This window comes from Sesamum indicum, linkage group LG4, assembly GCF_026168435.1.
Source record: "Sesamum indicum cultivar Baizhima isolate 11 linkage group LG4, ASM2616843v1, whole genome shotgun sequence".
In the NCBI taxonomy this organism is placed as follows: domain Eukaryota; kingdom Viridiplantae; phylum Streptophyta; class Magnoliopsida; order Lamiales; family Pedaliaceae; genus Sesamum; species Sesamum indicum.
In genome coordinates, this window is record NC_142660.1 from 3847437 (window position 1) to 3867993 (window position 20557).

At 34.8% G+C, this 20557-nt stretch overlaps 1 long non-coding RNA gene across 1 annotated transcript; it reads right to left on the reverse strand.

The window, feature by feature from the left end:
- Positions 1-255: 255 nt before the first annotated feature.
- On the reverse strand, positions 256-1233 carry LOC110011856 (uncharacterized). Its single transcript, XR_002286916.2, has 2 exons — positions 987-1233; positions 256-511 (listed from the first exon to the last, which is right to left on the reverse strand). It is a non-coding gene; the product is annotated as an uncharacterized LOC110011856 (long non-coding RNA).
- Between the last annotated feature and the right edge of the window lie 19324 nt (positions 1234-20557).

Consider the following 20557-nt stretch of genomic DNA (forward strand, 5'->3'; position numbering starts at 1 on the left):
GCTAAAATAATTTCCTTGCATCCACACAAATGGGATTCAATAACATTCCCCCACCCCACCAAAAGAAAATTAAAAAAAAATGCAAAACAAAATATCATCACTATAATGCTTAAGCTAATAGGTGAATTAGAGTAAAAGTATAAAATACTCAAAAAAAATTATAACATGTAATCTAAAAACTACCTCAAATATAAGATTAACTTTTATTTATAGGATTTTCATGGAACAGGATTTTGATAAATGTATGTATAAAACTTTACGTCAACGTATATTCTTTTATTGCAGAGAATAACAAATTCTATTAAAAATACAACAGATAGCAACAGAATATAGACGTAATTGTAGAAACTCGACCGCGTGTACATTGTATACAACTCAAACGTGGCTTCTACAAATACTCCTTCAACTTAGTACATTTTAACACATTATCTCTGCTCCAAAGTTGCATGAGAAAGAAGAAAGTTGAATGATACTGGTAGTGGTAGACCATGAAATGTTTAGAACTTCATACCTATGATTCCGGCACAAAAAGAAGACAACAAATCCATTAGCAGATAGAGGCCAAGGAACCGATCCCAATGGCATGCTACTGAACGTAAAGAATCAATGGTCTTAACTTAAGGGCAGACCTATTTCACTGCTCCGACTTGTACTTTTTACACCTAAAACTACTGAAACATTCAATCAAATTACAGCATCTAAGTTGTGATGGTTCATTGCCAATAGTCTTAATATTTTCAAGACATAACCCCACCACCACCACGGCACAGCTTTTATTTTTCCAACAAAGCAAACAGGCTATACAAGTCTAATTATATATTCATCCAAATCTACTGATAACACAACATATAAATAAATCGAATTTACACAGAGTACAGTTGCGACTGTTCTTGGCAAAAACTCGTACACAGATGCAAAAAAGGACAAAATCATAACTCCTATACCAAGACTCGTGGAAAAGAAGCCAGAAAATAGAAAAAACAAACCTCTCTAGATTCCCTGTATGACGACGCCGCCGCTGCAATGCCATGCTTGCCTTCACCAGCGAAAAGAGAAAACTGCGTTGCTTTGTTTTTGCCAATGAGACAGAGAGAGAACTACTGAAACAAGAAGAAGAGTTTGTGTGAGAATGTGAAGGGCGTAGATTCGTTTTTAAATGGTGAAAAAACAACTGAAAACAGAGTTTGTCTATTGCGGAACTCTACAGCAGACGCTGACCCTGACCCAGGAGGAGTTGAAGACTCTGTACACGAGTTCAACAAATTAACAAGTGAAAAAATACTCCACTGCAGACGCTGACCCTGACCGAGGAGGAGTTGAAGACTCTGTACGCGTGTTCAAGAAATTAACAGGTGAAAAAATAACTGAAAACAGAGTTTGTCTATTGCGGAACTCTACTGCAGATGCTGACCCTGACCCCGGACCCGGAGGAGTTGAAGACTATGTACTCGTCTTATCAATATTTTATAGTTATAAAGCAATATGTAATTGTATATATGTATACACATAATCATCTCATGGGTAAAATTATTTTTTCAATTTGCATTCAAGAAGTATTTCTTTTTTTTTTTTTAAAAATTTGTGCTTGTGTTTTAGCTGATTTTACGTTTTCAAGACTCTTTCTGAATTAATTTTCAACAAAATAAATAAATAAAATTAGTATATTTTATTTTACTTAGTTTACTCTTATTTTCTTAATTTGTTGTACATGCAAACAGCGTCCTCCACTCGTTCTCGGTCAGCAGCTACTTCGAAGCCAAATTGGTGTTGTAACAAGGATAGCAAAACAGTTATTTTTGCGACCGTTTCAAAAAAATGTCTTTTAGCTTTTGATTTAAGAAAAAAAAAAAAAAAGGGTATTTTTGCAATATTTGGAATGTCAATTTCTACTTCTAAAATGACTAAAATAATATTTTTGGGGTACTTCTAGCTGCTTTGCCTTTTTTATAAATAAATCCAACTTTACTTTTGAATATGTTACTTCTATTATAATAATCTTAATTCAACTTTATCGTTTGTTATTTATTTTTAAAGTTGTATGTTTAAAACTGATATTGGAATTTTTAAAGAATTCAAATAATTTAATAATAATCAAATTTACACTTTCACATATTTAATATTTTTAATTTTTTGTACTTTATTTGCTATATCATTTAATTGTATTATTTCGCTCACATATTATTATTTGATTAATTAATAAAATATTTTTTTTGCAAGTATGCAAGTCTAGTTATTGTGTATAAATCAACAATTATATTACTTAGGACGAGTATTATAAAATTAAACATATTCTTTTTAAAACTAAATATAAAATACATCAATCAAAATAAAATTTATTATTTTTTGTGAAAAATAATAATTATTATTGACAAATAATAAATTAAATAATAAACAAAAAATAGTATCTTTTTTAATATATAGAAATAAAATAGTTTTAAATCAATTAAGTTTATTTTAGAAATATTTTTTCTTCAAACACTGTTCAATTTAGTTTTTATTTTTTTTTCCCCAAAAAACTACTCACTTTTTATTCTCTTATAATTTTTAACTTTTTTTGACAATAATTATTTTTTCAAAAGTAGAAGTTTGTGCAAACATGTCCACAATCCCACAAGAGAGAGAGAGAGAATCTAGAGAAGATATCCAAATAAAGGATAATTTTCATTTTGCACCCCGGTATTATTGTGTTTTTGCACAATACAGATAATAAATTATAAAAATGGCACTTTACACCATTTAGGTAGGGATTCTCACGGTGCGGTTTTTATTTCTTTTTTTAATTTATTTTTAAATTAAATTGTTATTGCTAATTTTATAAAATATTCTTTTAATTGTTACTATTAAAACCAAAATCAAAGGTGCAATTTTGTGCTGTTGCGGACAATTTGACGGTTTTAATATTTATAACAATAATAAAACGTTGAGACTAACAAAGTTCAATAAATGAAATAAGTGCTTGTATGTAGTAAACCAACATTATGCACCACAAACCACAAATTCTCTCTACAATTTTAAGTAGATTAAAATATAAGATCATATATATTAATCCGACAAAAGCCAATGATCGATTTTAGAGGGAATAGAGATAAAAAAGATAGAAAGACAGAACAAAGAAAGTAGTGAGAGAGAAAAGAGAGAAGAGGAAAAGGCGGAGAAAAAAAAAACAGGAAAAAAAATGAATCCAAATTGTGACAATCTTTAGATGGGCTTAAAATTTGAATTGGTTTAAAAAATTAAACGATAAGTCTAAATATAATTTTAAAAAAAATGAGCTTTGTAATGTGCATCATTGATAACATATGAATTTTTGAGATTATACAATTCGAATCTGAAATTCTTCTAAAAAAATTAATTATTTTATATATAATTAAAAAATAAATACATATTTAGCGGTGTGATCCGTTTTTTTTGTAACCTTTTTAAGTTCTAAATTGAAACTCAACCAATAATGCAGTGAGATTTTACTCTAAATTTAAAATTATAATTTGAAAAATAAATCATATAAAACAGTTGAATTGGATTTGATTCGAGTGATTTTAGGACTTTTTGACCACCCCTAATTTAAGGGTACAATTACTGGTGAGATGCATCCTCTGTTCTTTGCTCGTGAATTTTTTCTTTGAAAAAGTTTTGAAACTATACTTATATTTTTTTTAAAAAAATTTCGTTTATACTCGACCCTCTTCCATTATAATTTTGGATAAAAAATACCAACATTAACAAAAAAGAAAAATTATATAAGTCTTTTTTTTGCTTCTTATCTAACAATTATATATATATATATTTGTATTTGTAAAGGGATAAAACTAATATATATATATATACATGGAGTGATGCTAACATCATATATTTTTTTTCAAAACTATTACATAAAAATATTAAATGATGATAAAATTAAAAATTTATATAATTTCTTTTATTAACGTCAATATTTTTCATTCAAATTCTAACAAACGGAGGACAACTATAAACAATGAATTTTTTTTAAAACCTTTTTTAGAAAACAATATAATTTTGTATTTTCAAGGGAAATTTAATTGTATTTAATCCTATACATATATAGTTATATAATCGTGTGTATAGCACGAAGTCTACGCTAGTATGTATATAAATATACTTTAATGTTTTATAAAATTATGCGGGCCTTCCTTCCATATGATTAGAGCAAAAGAATAGTCTGATGGGTTGCGTCTATGTTAGCAATTCAATCCTAAGTAAGTCGGCTCTTAGAAGATACTCCAATGGTCCAAGGTTCAACATTTTCACAGTGCTGGGCTTGTCTTATAATCTTAATATATGGTATAGACCGAATACAACAAACCCATGACGGGAGACGATCCAAACAACATGGTCATAGACATAACCACCCACATAGACACAGTAGCTTAAGCAAACAAGAGCTATGTAGTCTGAGTATTTATTCATCCAAATGTACTGATAACGCAACATATATCGAAATTACATAGAATACAGTTGCCACGGTTCTTGGCAAGAATTCTTACACAGGTCATTATCCCACTTGTTTCTATGTCACATACCGGTAACTATTCTCTTACACACTTGAAGCCCATATGAAAAATGAATGGACTGGTTATGTAAAAATAAGAGTACAAAACTATATCAGAACCGGTCGACGGGGTCATTAAGATTTGACCTTGAACTTCCTTTGGGCTTTCAGGTCGACTACAATTATAGAAACATTATCCTCGCTCCCTTCCCAAGGGCGAGGTTTGAGAGGTAATCGGCTGCTGCTTGTGCAACAGGGTCAACTCCTTGCCCTCTATCTGCCAATGGGTTCGACGCATTCCTTTTGTGCCACAGTAAGATTCTTTTTCTAGCCACCTCACAAACTTTTTCGTTTGTCATTATGTCTCATAAGCCATCACTGGCCAGAACAAGACACTCGTCTTCTCTAGCATGAGGCACAAACATGACCTCAGGTTCTGTTATGATCCACAGCTTTAAGTATCTATCACTTGAGAAGTATGAGGGAGAGCAGCGGAAGTTTCAGTTCATAGCATAAACTTCATCAATATTGTTCAGGAATAACCATGAAAAAGCATTGTCGCTAAATATCTACAATCATAAAAATGAAGGCAAAAAAACTAAAATAAAAATGCGTATCGAGAAGCAAAATATAGATAAGCATATTAGAAATCCGTATAGCGATCACACACAGTCTAAACATTTAAGTTCTTCCAAGTACCATATCGAGTTCCTTCTTTCCCAATGCTAATAGAATAGGTGATGACATATAAAATGCACAAACATAAAGCTTTATCCGGTCACCAGCAATCAAAAAATACTTGAGGATCATTACAACAGAGCAGAGAGGTAAGAAATGTGAGACCTGTCCCTTCTTGCATCCGAGCTTTGAAAGAAAATAAAAAAGAAGAATGTATCTTTTTGTTGTGCAATTTCACAACAAAAACTCGTACTGAAATTCTCCTACCAATGCTGGATTTGCTGAGATAATCAAAAGCAAATCAGATAAGTTTTATCTGGTTTGACAGCCAGAAATTAGTGTACATGAATTAAATGAGAGAAAAGAGTTCCATAAACTTCGCAACACAAAAGACAATGTACCGCAAGTCAGAAGCAACAACAAAAACATGCAACTTCTGTACGCACATGCATGGAAAGAGTAAATTGATGACCAACTGTTACACATATGGCAATGCATGACCTACCAATAGCCCTTGACATCGCGAGAACACCAAAAACACGGTGCCCATTCCATTGTATGACCTTGCCACCAGATGCCTCGATCCTAGCATACTCATCCTCTCGGTTAGGCTGGCAATAAACAGGCAGTTACAATAGAATTAAATTAAATAAGATGACTTACTGAAATAAGCTCATAAAATAGTCAATGGAAGAAAACAATAATCATTGGTAACAATGACTATAGAAAGGTCATTATTAGAGGCAACTTCAGGCACTGATACATATGGTGGTGGTGGTGGTGGGGGTGGTGGTGGTGTTGAGGATATATGTTGAAAACCACCGTCCTCAATACATAATACGACTACACTGGAAAAGGCTTATAACGACCACATCGAAGATACAATCATCTCTCGCCAAATCCAAGATACAACCATCTCTCGCCAAATCCAAGATACAACCATCATATGCATGCGACTGCCATGATTCCTCAAGTCCAAGGACTAATCCTGTACTATCGGAGCCGGGAATTCAAGTCATACCGACTAAGCCTCCAAAACTTCCATATGATGATTCCCACGAGCTAGTTCAATCAATTAACAACCTTGTCAACTAATTTACTAAAATTGCATAGACATCCCATATCTGTCGTCGATTAAACACAACACTCGTCCAATGAATGCAATACTTAGTGCAAGTCTCTATAGGACTCTCGATGCCCAATCTCAAAGTCCTCGACTTGGAACTTAATTTTCATACCAACCCTCAGAAGGATTCATAGCTGCCATACAATGCGCAACCCAACCACATGGGTTATTCAATTGGTCTGTGGGTATTTTTTCTAATGTTAAGACATCGTTCAATGTAAATAGTTAGCACAACAGACACATTGTGCCACAGATGAATGCTTACTACATTCATCAAGATAATATCACATTTATGGTTCCCAAAACTGCCAACAATTGGCTTTATGGTCACCATTTATAACAATCAACCATTTGACCTAAAGCCAATCGCCTATATCCCTCAAACCTATCTGAGTGAGCAATCTGCGATACTTTCTCGGTCTCACGGGCCTACCATATTTTCTGTTGATATGACGCGGTCCAACCGCACGTCACCTCTTCCTACCATTATTCCAAACTGATGGTGGCGTCTAAGAATATTCCTTGAATCTGTGATGAGATCTCGATCCTTTTCCTTGTGCCATTGCCTAGTTGTTATCCTCCAGGTAACTACTGGTTTGGCCGTGCTAGGCTCCACATTCAACCATTAGATGTGGATTTTCATTCAAAAAATTTCTTGAGCAACTTTTAAAGTCACTATATATTTCACTTTCATGGTAAAAACCATTGTGGCATCCTACTTGAAACCATTCCAAGCCACCACATCACCATTAAGTCTGAATGTACATTCAAATTGAGACTAGCCACCAGTCACATATAAATGGATACTTGTGTCGCCATACCTTCCAGAATCAACTCTCTATTGACTTGCATGAAGAACATTTCTTTAATCCTTATTTAGGTACTAAAGAGTAATCTTGACTCCTATGCAGTGCCTTATCGATACACTCCCGATATCCATGGTTGTGCTTAAAACTCACACAATATTCTGCCTAGTGCATCAGACCACATACCCATGTTGCGAACGGCAAAAGACATAAAGGATGTCAAACATCTTTCTAAGCTCCTCATCAGTCCTCCAAGACTGAGTTTTGGATGGCAACCCTATGATAAGGAAAGGAATCCAATTCCTTCATGGAAAATTGCTTGAATAATGTTTGTGCTTCAGTGTTTCCCAAAATCTTCACATCATTCCAAGTGAATAAGACGTTGACACCTAAAACACTAGGAACACAACTAAGCTCCCACTGACTTTCTAACTCGTTCTCGACCTGAGTCATACCCTGCCTGACCTTGTTTAAACGAATATTCTAGATATCGAAAGTTTCAAACTTAGTTTGTACTCCATATCGAATCTCATGGCTCCAAGCCATTCATCCAACCCGATGTCCTACATCGTTTCTCCTTATGTCTTCGGATCATAATCCAATTGACTAGTCAAACTCAGAAACCTGTACCTATTAGGTAACTAAGGTATTCTAGTCAACCCTCAGGAGGCTGAAATATAGTGAGTTAGTGGAAGAATTCGATTATAAATGATGTTTGCTACATTTGACTGAGGTGTCTCTTCACTTGATTCCTCAAGGAGCTACTCCTCACGTCAGTGAAAGATCAATCGAGCCAAGTCCAACAAGATTCGATCTCCCTCATCAGAGACACGGTTCAATTGTTGCACTATAAGTAAGAACTCCACTAAGTGAGAATTCCATTCTGGTCAGATTTTTCAAGAACTCCCACTAAATACACACTGCCTCGATCTAACTGAAGCATTTAATTTTTCAACCAATTTTGCTCTCCACTTCAAGTCTAATTCTCCTAATTTTCCAAGGTTTTTAGACTTGTGAACCCCTTTTTGGCTCTGTGTATTCAATGACTTATAAATATCTAATTGGATCCAATCAAATAGACCATTGGCAAGCACACTTTGTCCTACGAAGTGCTTCTCAGTCCTCATCTTGTTTAGGAAGGACTTGCAAGCTTGTAGGCTCAACTTGTCTATTTCTAGACTCGTTGAATTCACCAACTTCCTTATCCTAACTAGAGAAATGTGACCTAACTTCGCATGCCAGATCTATGAGTTTATCTTGATTATTCATTTCACCATTTATTATAAACACTCATAATCCAATTGTGAGATAGTCTTGAAATAATTACGTAAACAACCTATCATAGAAGAATAACCATTCTTTGTCAAATGAAATAACCATCATCGATCAAATCATGTTATTCAAATTGTCCAACAATGGAATAATATAATTTGATCATACTAAGTTACATAATTATATCCTATCAACATTATCATAGCATGATCACCAATAGCTAAGACTATCTAGCCATTTAACCACATAGCCACAGCCTTGCCATTGCTAAGTTTCAGGACCGTTTGTCTCAGCCTTCTACTCCTTTTTACCACCTGCAAACCATTTGCAGATTTTAGCTTTACAGCTAGTATCCAGTACCCAAAAAGTATAGTAGTAGTCATGTTTAGGTTCAATAACAAATTATACCGTGATTATAGACTTTGGGACACTCCCTCTTTTATTGACCCTTTTCACGGCAATTAATGCAAACATCTTTTGCAATCCATGACTACTGAACCACCTCCCGTTTCGCTTTGCCCATGCCCAACTAGGCAACAGGAGCACTCTGAGCGCTTGCAACAGCTGATTTTGTCTAACCCTTCTTTCTACTCCAGTGTCCGGCCCCTTTGCCTTTCGTTTCTCAGGTCGAAGCCTACCCTACCAATACTGATGATGCAAACTTTTCAATCATTGCCTCATACTGGACCAACATATTTATCAACTCATGAAGGTCTTTGTCAAGCCCATTCATGTTATAGTTCATGATAAACGGGTCAAAGGAGGGAAGAAGAGATTGAAGGATCACGTCAATGTACGTCTCTTTTTCAAGATCAACCTTGAAGTCCTTGAACTTCTACACAAGGGATAGCATCTTAACCCCATGCTCCTGTACAAAAGACCCTTCAATCATCTTGATATCGAAAAACGCTTTTGTGACAGCATATCTAATATGCCGGTCCGAAACCGCATAAACATGGCTAACGCTGAGCATTATCAACTGGACATTATCATGCCTATCATATTGTTTTTGATGTCATTGGTCATTCACACCAGTACAATACTATGAACCTTCCGATTGTCCTCATGCCACTTCTCGAACATCAAACGTCCTTAGTATTTGGACCCTTCCGGCAAGGCCCGAGAAAGAGACCTATCCAAAACATACGTCTGGTTCTCAAAATCTAGGACAATCCTAACATTTCATAGCCAATCATTGTAGTATGTTCGTTAAATTTATTAGTCTCAAGAATTGCAGTGAGTGGATTCTTAGACATTTGCATCAAATGTCCACAGGAATTTAGTAGATTATTCTAATATTATATATCAAGTTTAAGACTTGGTCTTTAGTTGATAACCTCTCCCACTATTTCTTCAAAAAGCCCACCACTCTCAAGTGGGATTTTTGGGAAATCATTTTCTAGTGGGTTTGGGGTCCACAAACGCAATTGTCCATGTCCCACTTTTACGATTCACACAGAAAAAGGCTTTATGGGAGGTAACTTATACCATTCACATCTAATGAAATCCCCAAGTTTTTTTGCTTCGCCTCTTCACGTGATCCCGAGGACTCCAAGCGAATCACGCTACTTAGCGTTAGGCCCGACCCATCAACCAAACAAATATCTCAACTGCCGCCCCACATGACTCGTAAGACAGGGAAATGGGAGTATATTCCATTCGTTCACAACATAGTGTAGATTTCTTCCATTCCAAACATGACACGACTCGTGAGACGATGAATGGGTGAAAGTTGCATCCACACCACATTAGTGTGGATGGAAGGTTTAGATTTAATCAAACTATTTGAATTTTAATCAATTATGGGCCTAATATTTAACTTGGACCATCCAAGTGAGAGTTAAGTTTGTTGTAATCGAGACCTCATCATTATTACATTTGGCATGCATCAGTTCTAATCATTGAGTATAAATAGATGCATTACAAACACATTATACTCCTAATATTAAAACATAAACCACATGAAAAAATAAGCCTAGCACGCCCCTGTTGGATGATCAAATGCCCAATCCTAAGTGACCCACTAAGCCCATAGTGAGTTTATGATCAATCTAAGGTGTGGCCCTAACTATTACAAAATAGTAACCTATTATCATTCTAATGGGCCTTCCTCTTTGTTTTTCTTCCGTTGTGAGCTTCGTCCAATGGGCGGCCTTCCTCTCCTTGGAAGCTTACATTTGTTTACAATAAATGAACCATACTTACTACACTAATTACAACTAAAATTGGAAACCCCAATCAAAAGTTGTGGGTGTACAAAAGGATGGAGAAATCAAGCCTTATTATTTCAAGGCTAAAAACGCAAGAAGCAATTAAAAGAGGCATGCATGCCTCACGCAACATAATATTAAACCATGCATTCGGCCAATGGACTTTGTGATCATCCACATTTACATTATCCATTAGATAATAATTAACACATTTATATCAATATAAACATGTTATACAAATAAATGCAATCCATGTATTTAACAATAGATATCCAATATCTAAAACCAAAAATATAATTAAATGCAGAAAAAACATACTAATAATGCAATTTAAAAATGGATATCAATCATTCATCCAACGTACAATTTTTTTTTGTTTGTTTGGAAACCATTTCCAAATTAATTAAACGCATAATTTAATTTTAGAAAAATTCGATTTAAATAAATTTAAGATTAGCCAAGATTAATAATTTCAGAAAAATTGTAGAAATAACAAAAATCTAATTTTCTGAAAAAAAAGGTACAAAACGGCCTAGCAGTTCGGTCGGCTGCTGCCGGCCGCGTGCTGGGCGTGCGCACGGGTGCCGCACGCCCTACTGGCCAATGACCAGCCGGCAAGGCAACAACGACCGTACAACTCCGTTTTTCAATTTTTTTTATTGATTGTCTCCAATTAAAAAACTGAATTATAACCATGCATTTGTAGAAAATTCAATTTTTAAAAATATAGCGATATCCATAATTTAAAAGCAAAATTAATATATATTTTCTAAACATAACCATGCTTCAAAGGCATTAAACATGCTTTCCAAAAGCAAATTAAATACATTCTTCTTGCTCAACACGTAATAAAATGTTAATCTAAAGCCACAACACCGAATCAGGCTCTGATACCACTGAAAGAATCGGTATGGCCTGAGAACGCGGCAGAAGTGTGAAATAAAAAAATAATTAAAAAGGTTCAAAGGGGTGTTCCCTTTGAGATTCTCGGGCATTCGGTATTTGTCAAAAGCATAATAATCAACATATAACATGCTTGACAAGTGGCTAGAGGATGAAACAGAAATTAAACCTTACCTTTTTTTTTCTATAGTTGAGCAGTAACGTGCATTAGTTCCCTTTATGTCCTCCCATTCCTTTCACTTTAGGATCGAAATTAGGACCACTCTAATTTGTCCACGCCACACTAAGGAAGAGATATAGTTCTTTTTCTATTGCTAGATAGAACAAAGAACAAGAAGAAAACAACTCCAAACTAAAAGTATTATCTACTGCTTTTAGAATATTTTTTGTTCTGGCTTGAATCCAATTTAATGTAGAACAAATAGGAAAATATTTTTGGAGAGAAAAGAGAGCAAATTGCGTGGATTAGGTGCTGGTCATACATGATATGTGTGTAGTTTTGTATATTACTTATAATTGAATTCAAAATTCATTAACTATCAAGTTTGTCCTCTTTGGCAACCTATACACACACATGTATATAACCTTAAACCATGATGAAACAACCACTACATTATCTTCACCATGGTGTGGAGTTTCAACTCCTTCTTAACATGCTCCAACCTCGCTCAAATGTGCTTGGACTTCAAGTATGGATCGGGCTTGATTTAATCAAATTAAATTAAGCCCAAGCAAAATCCATTGGACAATAATTAATTGGATCAATTTTAGCCCAACTAAGTCTAAAGATTCATTTAGTCCAATTAAGCCTAAACTCTAATTAATTGATCCAATCAATTAATTTAGTCAAACCAAATAAATTAATCCAATTAATTTTAAAGGTGTTAAGCCCAAAATTAATTAATTCTTGAGCCATCCATCAAATGGATTATTAAATAAATGATCTAATCATTTATATATTCTCCTTAAATTAATTTAATCCAATTAAATTAATTTACTTTTTCTCGAATTATATCTAAATTAATTCCCTTTGCAATTTATGCAAGCATCATACATGAATTTTGATTGTTGAACCATTATTCCATTTTTCCTTTTATCCTCGCCCATCGTGGGCACAGGACCGCTCAAAGTGCTTGCAGCAGGTGACTTTACTTCATCCTTCTTTCTCATTTGGCGTTCGGCACGCTTGCCTTTTCTCTCTTGAGTTCGAAGCCTCCAAATTCAATACTGACAGCGCACATTTTTCAATCGTTGCCTCGTATTGGTCCAACCATTTTTATCATCTCATGAATAGTCTTGTTAAGCCCATTTAGAGTTCATGATAAATAGATTGAAGGAAGGGATGAATAGATCTGAAGGATTACGTTAATGTACATCTCCTTTCAAGATTAACATTGAGGGCTTAGAGCTTCTCTATAAGGGATTGCATATTTGTGTATAGATGACCTTCAGTCATCTTGGCATCAAGAAACCCTTCCGTTGGGGCATATCCAATATGTTGGTTCAGTGCCTCATAAATTTGATTTATGTGGCGCATTATTGAGCCAATAACGTCCAGCCTACCATACCAATCATGGATGATAGAAGCATGTATGACGTTGCGGACCTTGCGCTAGTCCTTATGTCTTAATCCTGAATGCCAAACGTTCTTTAAGTAAGGACTCCTTTCGCAAGTCCGATGGAAGTGGCTTTTCCATGACTAAGCTAGGTTCGAAAATCGAGGGCAATCCTTCGATTTTTCCAGCCAATTTAATTAATTGTGTTCCATCAAATAAATGTCAAAAATAAAACTGAAAAACAGATCTAAAACATGCATTCTAAACACAGAGCATAAACAATAAGTAGATCATAGTAATATTGAGTTTGAGTTAAAACTTGGTCTTTTAGTCGTTAACCCCTCCCACTATTTCACAAAATCCCACCACTCTCAAGTGGGGTTTTGATAAATCCTTTCCTACTGGGCTTGAAATCCAAAAGAACAATTTACCATTCCCCACTTTTACGATTCACATGGAAAAGATCTCGTGGAAGGCAACTGATGCCATTCTCATTCCATGAGATTCTCAAGATATTTTGCCTCACTTCTGCATATGATCTTGAGGACTCCAACCGAATCGTGTAACTCGGTGTTAAGACGAACCCATCAATCAAATCACACCTCAATTGTCGCCCCCAACGACTCGTGCGATAGGAAAAGAATAAGTGTGTTCCTTTGTTCATAACAATAATATAGCTTTCCTTCTATTCCAAATGTGCCACGACTCTAGAGACCACATTTGGATAGCGATAGCATCCTCATGATATTTTTATGGATGGAAGGCCTGGACAGATCGAAATGCCACTTCGATCCAAGTCCATTACGGGCTTAATATTTAATTAGTGTTGGGCTCATTCCATAAACCAAATCTCACCTCAATTGTCGGCCCCCACGACTCCTGAGATAAATAAACAGTGAGCGTGTTCCTTTGTTCACAATAATGGTGCAGCTTGCCTCTAGTCCAAATGTGCCACGACTTGTGAGACCACACTTGGGTAGTGGTAGCTTCCTCACCACATTATTGTGGATGGAAACCTTTGGACAGATCAAACTGTTTTGATCCAAGTCCATTTTGGGCCCTAACACTTTATTGCTTGCATGCAAAAATATCAAATATTTAAATATATTTAAAAAAAAGTATTAAATGCATCGTATGTAAAATAATTAAGAATACTTCTGTGGGAGGATCACGAGCCGAACCTATGCAACCCACTGAGCCCGTAATTAGCCTGTGGTCAGTCTAAGGTGGCCTTATGCTATTACAAAAGTAATTTACCCATCAATATGTAGATGGGCTTTGTAACTTCTCCAAGGTCCTCCTCCTCTATGGACTTTCTTCTCCATGTGCTTGCTTTAAAATAAAAAACCTCACCAAAATTCCTAAACTACTCTCATTATATTTAAAAAGAAACCCTAATAAGAAGTCGGGGTCAATAAAAAAGGAGGGAGATAGCAAACCTTATTATTTCAAGGCTAAAAACGAGAGGGAGAGAGAAGATAGCATTCCAACGATAAACATAAACATACAAGAGGTCATGTAATATTACAATCCATGATATCCAATATCACAAAATAAACTATACGAAGAAAATACAAGTTCGCAATTTGCAATTAAAGGATGATAAAAAATATGTGCATCCAATGCACATAATAAATCCAATTAATTATGCAATCAATTTTTAAAAAAAATCCAATTTTATGCAAAAAAAAAACATTAAAATCAACACAATTAATAATGAAAAAAATTCCAGAAAATTAAACTTTCGAAAAATAGTGAAAAATGGCCCAACCGTCGACCGTTGGCTTGCAGCGCGCGCTTCCGTCGTACCTACAATCACAGCCTACCTGCTGCGTGGCCTAAGCTACGCGCTAGCTTCCCTTCCTACGCGCAGGCCTGGTGCGTGCTGAAGGATCGCGTGGTACGGCCCGGGAACACGCTGGCGGAAGCGATCGCACAATAACGAAAAATATACTCGAGAATTAAACGAATCCAAGGGGTGTACCCTTGGAGTACACAAGCATTCAATGTACTAAAATAAAAACATACATGGGGCTGATGTAAAAAGCATCAAAATGGAAAAACACAAGGGTGAAAAAAACGATACCTTTCATTTTTCACGGTCGCTTGAAATATCCTTTACTTGAGGCTCCAATGTAGCAATCCTCTAATTTATCCACACCATACCAGATTCGGAGTCTTTAAATTCTCTTTGTTAGAAGAGAATCAGAGAAAAAATGCACCAAGTGCATTGAGAGAGAGGGGCGACCGAATGGATAGGAAGAGAGGAATTTTTTTGGGTTGTGTAAATGTAATTATAATTATTTCATAAATAATTATGTTACACATATATATACCTTGTTTGATAATTAAGAATGTTTCTAAATGTATTCTATTATCTACAAGGTATATTTCTTTTTATTCCAAATAAAAAGTTTCCTAAAATCGCTAGAATTGCACCTTCCAAAAATACAATTTGCTAGCCATTTATTTCCTCCCATGGATTTTTTCATGGGCTCAAAATTAGTGGTCTTGGTCGGTTTTTATCATTAAAAATCACAAGCCCAATGAATTCTTATCTAAATTCAATTTAATATAATTTTATTGAGCCCATTTGTATTTAATCTAATTAAATACAAAAGCCCAAATTATCCTTAATATTTAATAAGATCCAACTTATTAAATTATAAGGACAAGCCCATATATAGATTAATGTCATTAATTTATTCTTAAGTCCTTTTCCATCCAATGGATCTCTCTCTCTTTTTAAGTAATTCAATTACTTGTGGAATTAATTCCAAATAAATTTCTTGTTCCTTTTCGATAATTTATGTGTGACTTTTTTTGGTACATCTTTCTGTTATACTTGGGCTAGTATCTAACACTATTATTAATTAAATCCTATTTAATTCATAAATCTTGATTATCCTTTAATCAAGAAAGCTCGTCACCATGGGTAGCCGTCTAGCAACGGTCCATGGCATTAGAGATTAGGTGAATTACCGTGTGAACATTTAGGCTGTCGAGTACATACGGGAATACCCTTCCTTCTATCGTCTCCTGGCCTTAGTCTAAGCCATGAAATTAGGTGTCAGGTCCCATCCTAGACTAAGCGTCTATGCTTAATACTTAGATCGCGTTACGACAAGCTTCTCGACATAGGAACCTGCTTTTCCTATTCGATCAACGACTGTGGCCACAGTTTTATAGCGCGTTAACGCATCTTCAAGTGTGTAGGAGATACCTCTGTCGTGTATTGAAAGGGGATGGATCCTCTTTTTGGAACTTACCGTCCTCGCTACATACTCCGACTCCAATTGGTAAGACTTAAGATGATCATGTCTATGACATAGTCACCTCTCGCACAGACCCAAGCCAATCATTGTATGCATGTGACTGTCGGGATTGCTTAAATTTGAGAACTACTCCCGTACTATCGGAGCTGGGGACTCAAATCATACTTACCAAGCCTCTAAGCTTCCATACAATGACCCCCGCGAGTCAGTTCAGTCAGTTGACCACCTTGTCAACTAATCCACTCATCCAATGTCTGTCGCTGATGAATCGCAGCACTCATTCAATGAATGCAATACTCAGTACAAGTCATAATAGGACTCTCGATACCTAGTCTCGAGGTCCTCGACTTTGAACATTCAGACCAACCCTCAGACGTTTGTTTAATTGCCGCCATTCAATGCGGAACCCAACTACATAGGTTATTAAGTGGTCTGTGGGCATCTGTTGTGACGTCAAACCAGTGCTTGATTTAATTTGATAAGTACAACAATTACATGCGCCGAAAACAAACACCTACCATATTCCTCGGGATAATATTGCATAAATAAAAATTTCTTGAATGGTTCTCAAAACCGCCAATATAATTGATTTTTTTGGTTACCTATTCCAACACAATGAGCTTGGATTGTTGTTTCGAACTTGGGCTTTGTAACATCTGCAAGGGCCTCCTCCTCCGTAGACCTTCTTCTCCATGGACCTTCTTTAAAATAAAAAACCTCACCAAAATTCCTAAACTACTTTCATTATATTTAAAAATAAACCCTGCTTAGAAGTCGGGGTCAGTACAAAAGGAGGGAGATAGCAAACCTTATTGTTCCAATGCTAAAAATGAGAGGGAGAGAGAAGATAGCATTCCAACCATAAACATAAACATACAAGAGGTCGTGTGCTTCGTGATCCTCCATCCATACATTTCATAATATACATCCCACGTAATATTACAATCCATGATAATCCAATATCACAAAATAAACTATACGAAGAAAATACCAGTTAACAATTTGCAATTAAAGGATGATAAAAAATATGTGCGTCCTATGCACATAATAAATCCAATTAATTTTGCAATTTCTTTTTAACAAAATCCAATTTTATCCAAAAAAAATTAAAAACACTAAATCTAAAGATACGAGACCTGCAAAACAACACGTTAGCACTCTGATGCCCAAGTTTGTATTAGATTTAAGAAGAGATAATTGAGAAAATAAAACAAGATAAGAGATTGAAATATAAAGATCGAATCATGCTAGAAAATATGTTTATCTTGCAAAAGAATGCTCAAGTGAGTGTTAATAAGAAAGCTTGAACGTCTGGAAGGTTTTCCGTACATGGGGACCAAACTTGTAATTATAGAGGGATGCCCCCATACAATGCCGGTCTGTAGATCTTCCTTTGATTTTCGGAGGAAGAGGATAAGGGAGGTTTAGCTAAACCAATCATGCCTTAATCTACTATTAGGGTCATTTTTCACCTCTTATCTTTAGGTTGGGGGAGACCCTCCATTAGTGAGGACTCTTAACTGCCAAGGAGTCCAACATTATGTTTGATTTTATTTTTAACTTGTTTTTGGGTATTTTGTGGAGATAGAGAGAGAAAAATAAAGATAAATAAAAATAAGTTAGAGATAGTGTGTATGTTTGGATTTATTTTTGGAGATAATATAAAATAAGTATGTTATGTTTGATATTGGGTAGTGGGGAGACAAAAAATACTGTTCATTGTCAAATCATGTCTCTTTTATATATATATATGTATGTATAAAAATATATATAATTTATTTAGTTGTGAGTGGATTAAAATAAATATTATTTCCTAATTATATATGTATGAAAATGAGAAAAAATAAATTATGTAAATACACTTCTAAAAATAATTAAATGCACTCTAATAATGGATTAACAATATTTTTTGGTAGTTGTTCTATTCGAGGTGATAAATTTAAATACATTATTCAAATAATGTAATATATGAATTAACCGCGTAGAATAGTTATATTATTTTATATTTTTTAAATTTTTTAATTATTTCAATGATGTAGAAAATATTACGTATAAAATATTAAGTGGTTAAAATAAAATATATTTTTATTTAAAAATCAAATACTTAGAAATAAGACAAAATACTTAGAAACAAGACAAAAATATAGCAAAATAAGCAATGCCAAACATTGCGTCGGTTTTGGGCCATCTCTGAGCTGGCCGAAAACCGAAGCCAAACATAAGGTAAGATTTCCATTTGATCTTTTGGAGTTAATTGTATTTTATCTTCGTGTGAAAGCACTAATACGCATAAACCTTCTATAGGCAATGCTATCCTAAAACTTTTAGAAAGAAGCTCATTATCTCCTATGTTAGGGGGTCACGTTGCATAATTTTTTAAAATTCAGGAGTTATGTTGTACTTAGTTGGATTTTTTACGTGAGTCAGTATTTTTCGTGCAATCATAACAATAAGGATGGGTTCAGAAACCAAAATAATTTTGAATACAATTTATGTGTAATTTTTAAAATTCGAAAGAATGATGTATTAAAAACAATTATAAAATTAACCTCATAGGAGTACCTTTTGTGCTATCTGAACGGAAACAATTTAGTATAAGAAAAGAAACAAATGACCCTTTTTCTACGTTGTCTATATATAAACAAATTCCAACCAGTAACAATTAACGGTGCAAACAAGCTGAGCTTAAGCCGAGTTGGGTCAAAACTCTATCATAATGTTTTTAATTTGTTTTGGGGTGTTTTATGGAGATAGAGAGAAAAAACAAAGATAAATAAGTATAAGTTAGAGATAGTGTGTATGTTTGAATTTATTTTGGGGATAATATAAAATAAGTACTGTATGTTTGATGTTGGGTAGTGGGGAGACAAAAAGTACTGTTCATTGTCAAATCATATCTCTTTTATATATATTTATATATATATGTATGAAAATGTATATAAATAGTTGTATTTTTTGGATAAAAAAATAATCAAAATACTGTTTTAAAATAATGCAAAATATACCTAAAATTTACAAAATAAAACAAGCCAAACATGGTTTATATTTTGGACCATCTCAAATTTGGGCCAAAATCAAAACCGAACATAGTGCAAGGCTCTAGGGAGACTTTCCCTGAAATGTGTCTTCCCAGCGGATGGGGAAGTGCACCTAGAAAGCCAAGTGTATGCAACGTGGGGATTGCTGGGTGTGGACCATGGGCCAATCATCCTTATTGGGCCATACTTCTAAGCTGAATTCAGGGACACCTTAGACTCCTACCCTCCTTCATGGGCCATTAAGCCTTTTGGGCCGTTTGCGTTCAGGTACTGGTCATCCTTGATCCTTTTTATATTTCTTGGGCTGAGCTTTATTTAGGCTATACACATAATTCAGTCCCCCCCCCCCACTCTATAGGCGACCTCCAATATATAAATAGAAACGTGAACGTGCCTTTACTTATTTTTACATCGCACTTGTAAAAAATTAATTATGGTAGTTATTTAGCTAAGTGATATGTACATATAGACAAGAACAATTTTCTTATTCTCTATGAAGGAAGCAAGAATCACTTTGTAGCAATTCTCTCTTGCAAACACTCTCTCTGTAATTGTGAATTTATCAATGGAATCTTGACTTTCTTTGTGCACGCTGTCGCCATTTTTCCCTGATATCAAAGCCATCAATGATGGTCTCTAGTCTGTGTTAAACAATCTTTACAGCAGTTAATCACAATATTATTTCAAGAGACTTCAAGAAAATGGAATAGCTGAAGATCAAGAAGTTCTAAAGCTTCATCCTAGTGATAATCCTGGTCAAAGCCTTGTGACAAACCCACTAGACAGGTCCAACTACCTGTCCTAGAGAAGATCAGTTAAAATAGCACTAGGTACCAAGATGAAACTAAGTTTCATCAATGGAGAAGGCATTAAACCGACAGAGAACAGAAAAGAATTGGAGCAGTGGATTAGAGGAGACTATATGGTAACCTCTTGGATTCTTAGTCTATATCCAAGGACATTGTAGAAAGTTTTCTATACACATCTACAGCAACAGAATTGTGGATTCAACTTGTAATTAAAACGGTTGTGGGATGAATTGGCATGTATTACACCCACAACTCAATGAACTTGTGGTGAATCTAAGGAAGCAACAAATAATAAAATGGGGGATCAATTGATGTAGTTTTTATGGGCTTACATGATGACTATGATCATGTAAGGAATCAAATACTTATGATGGATC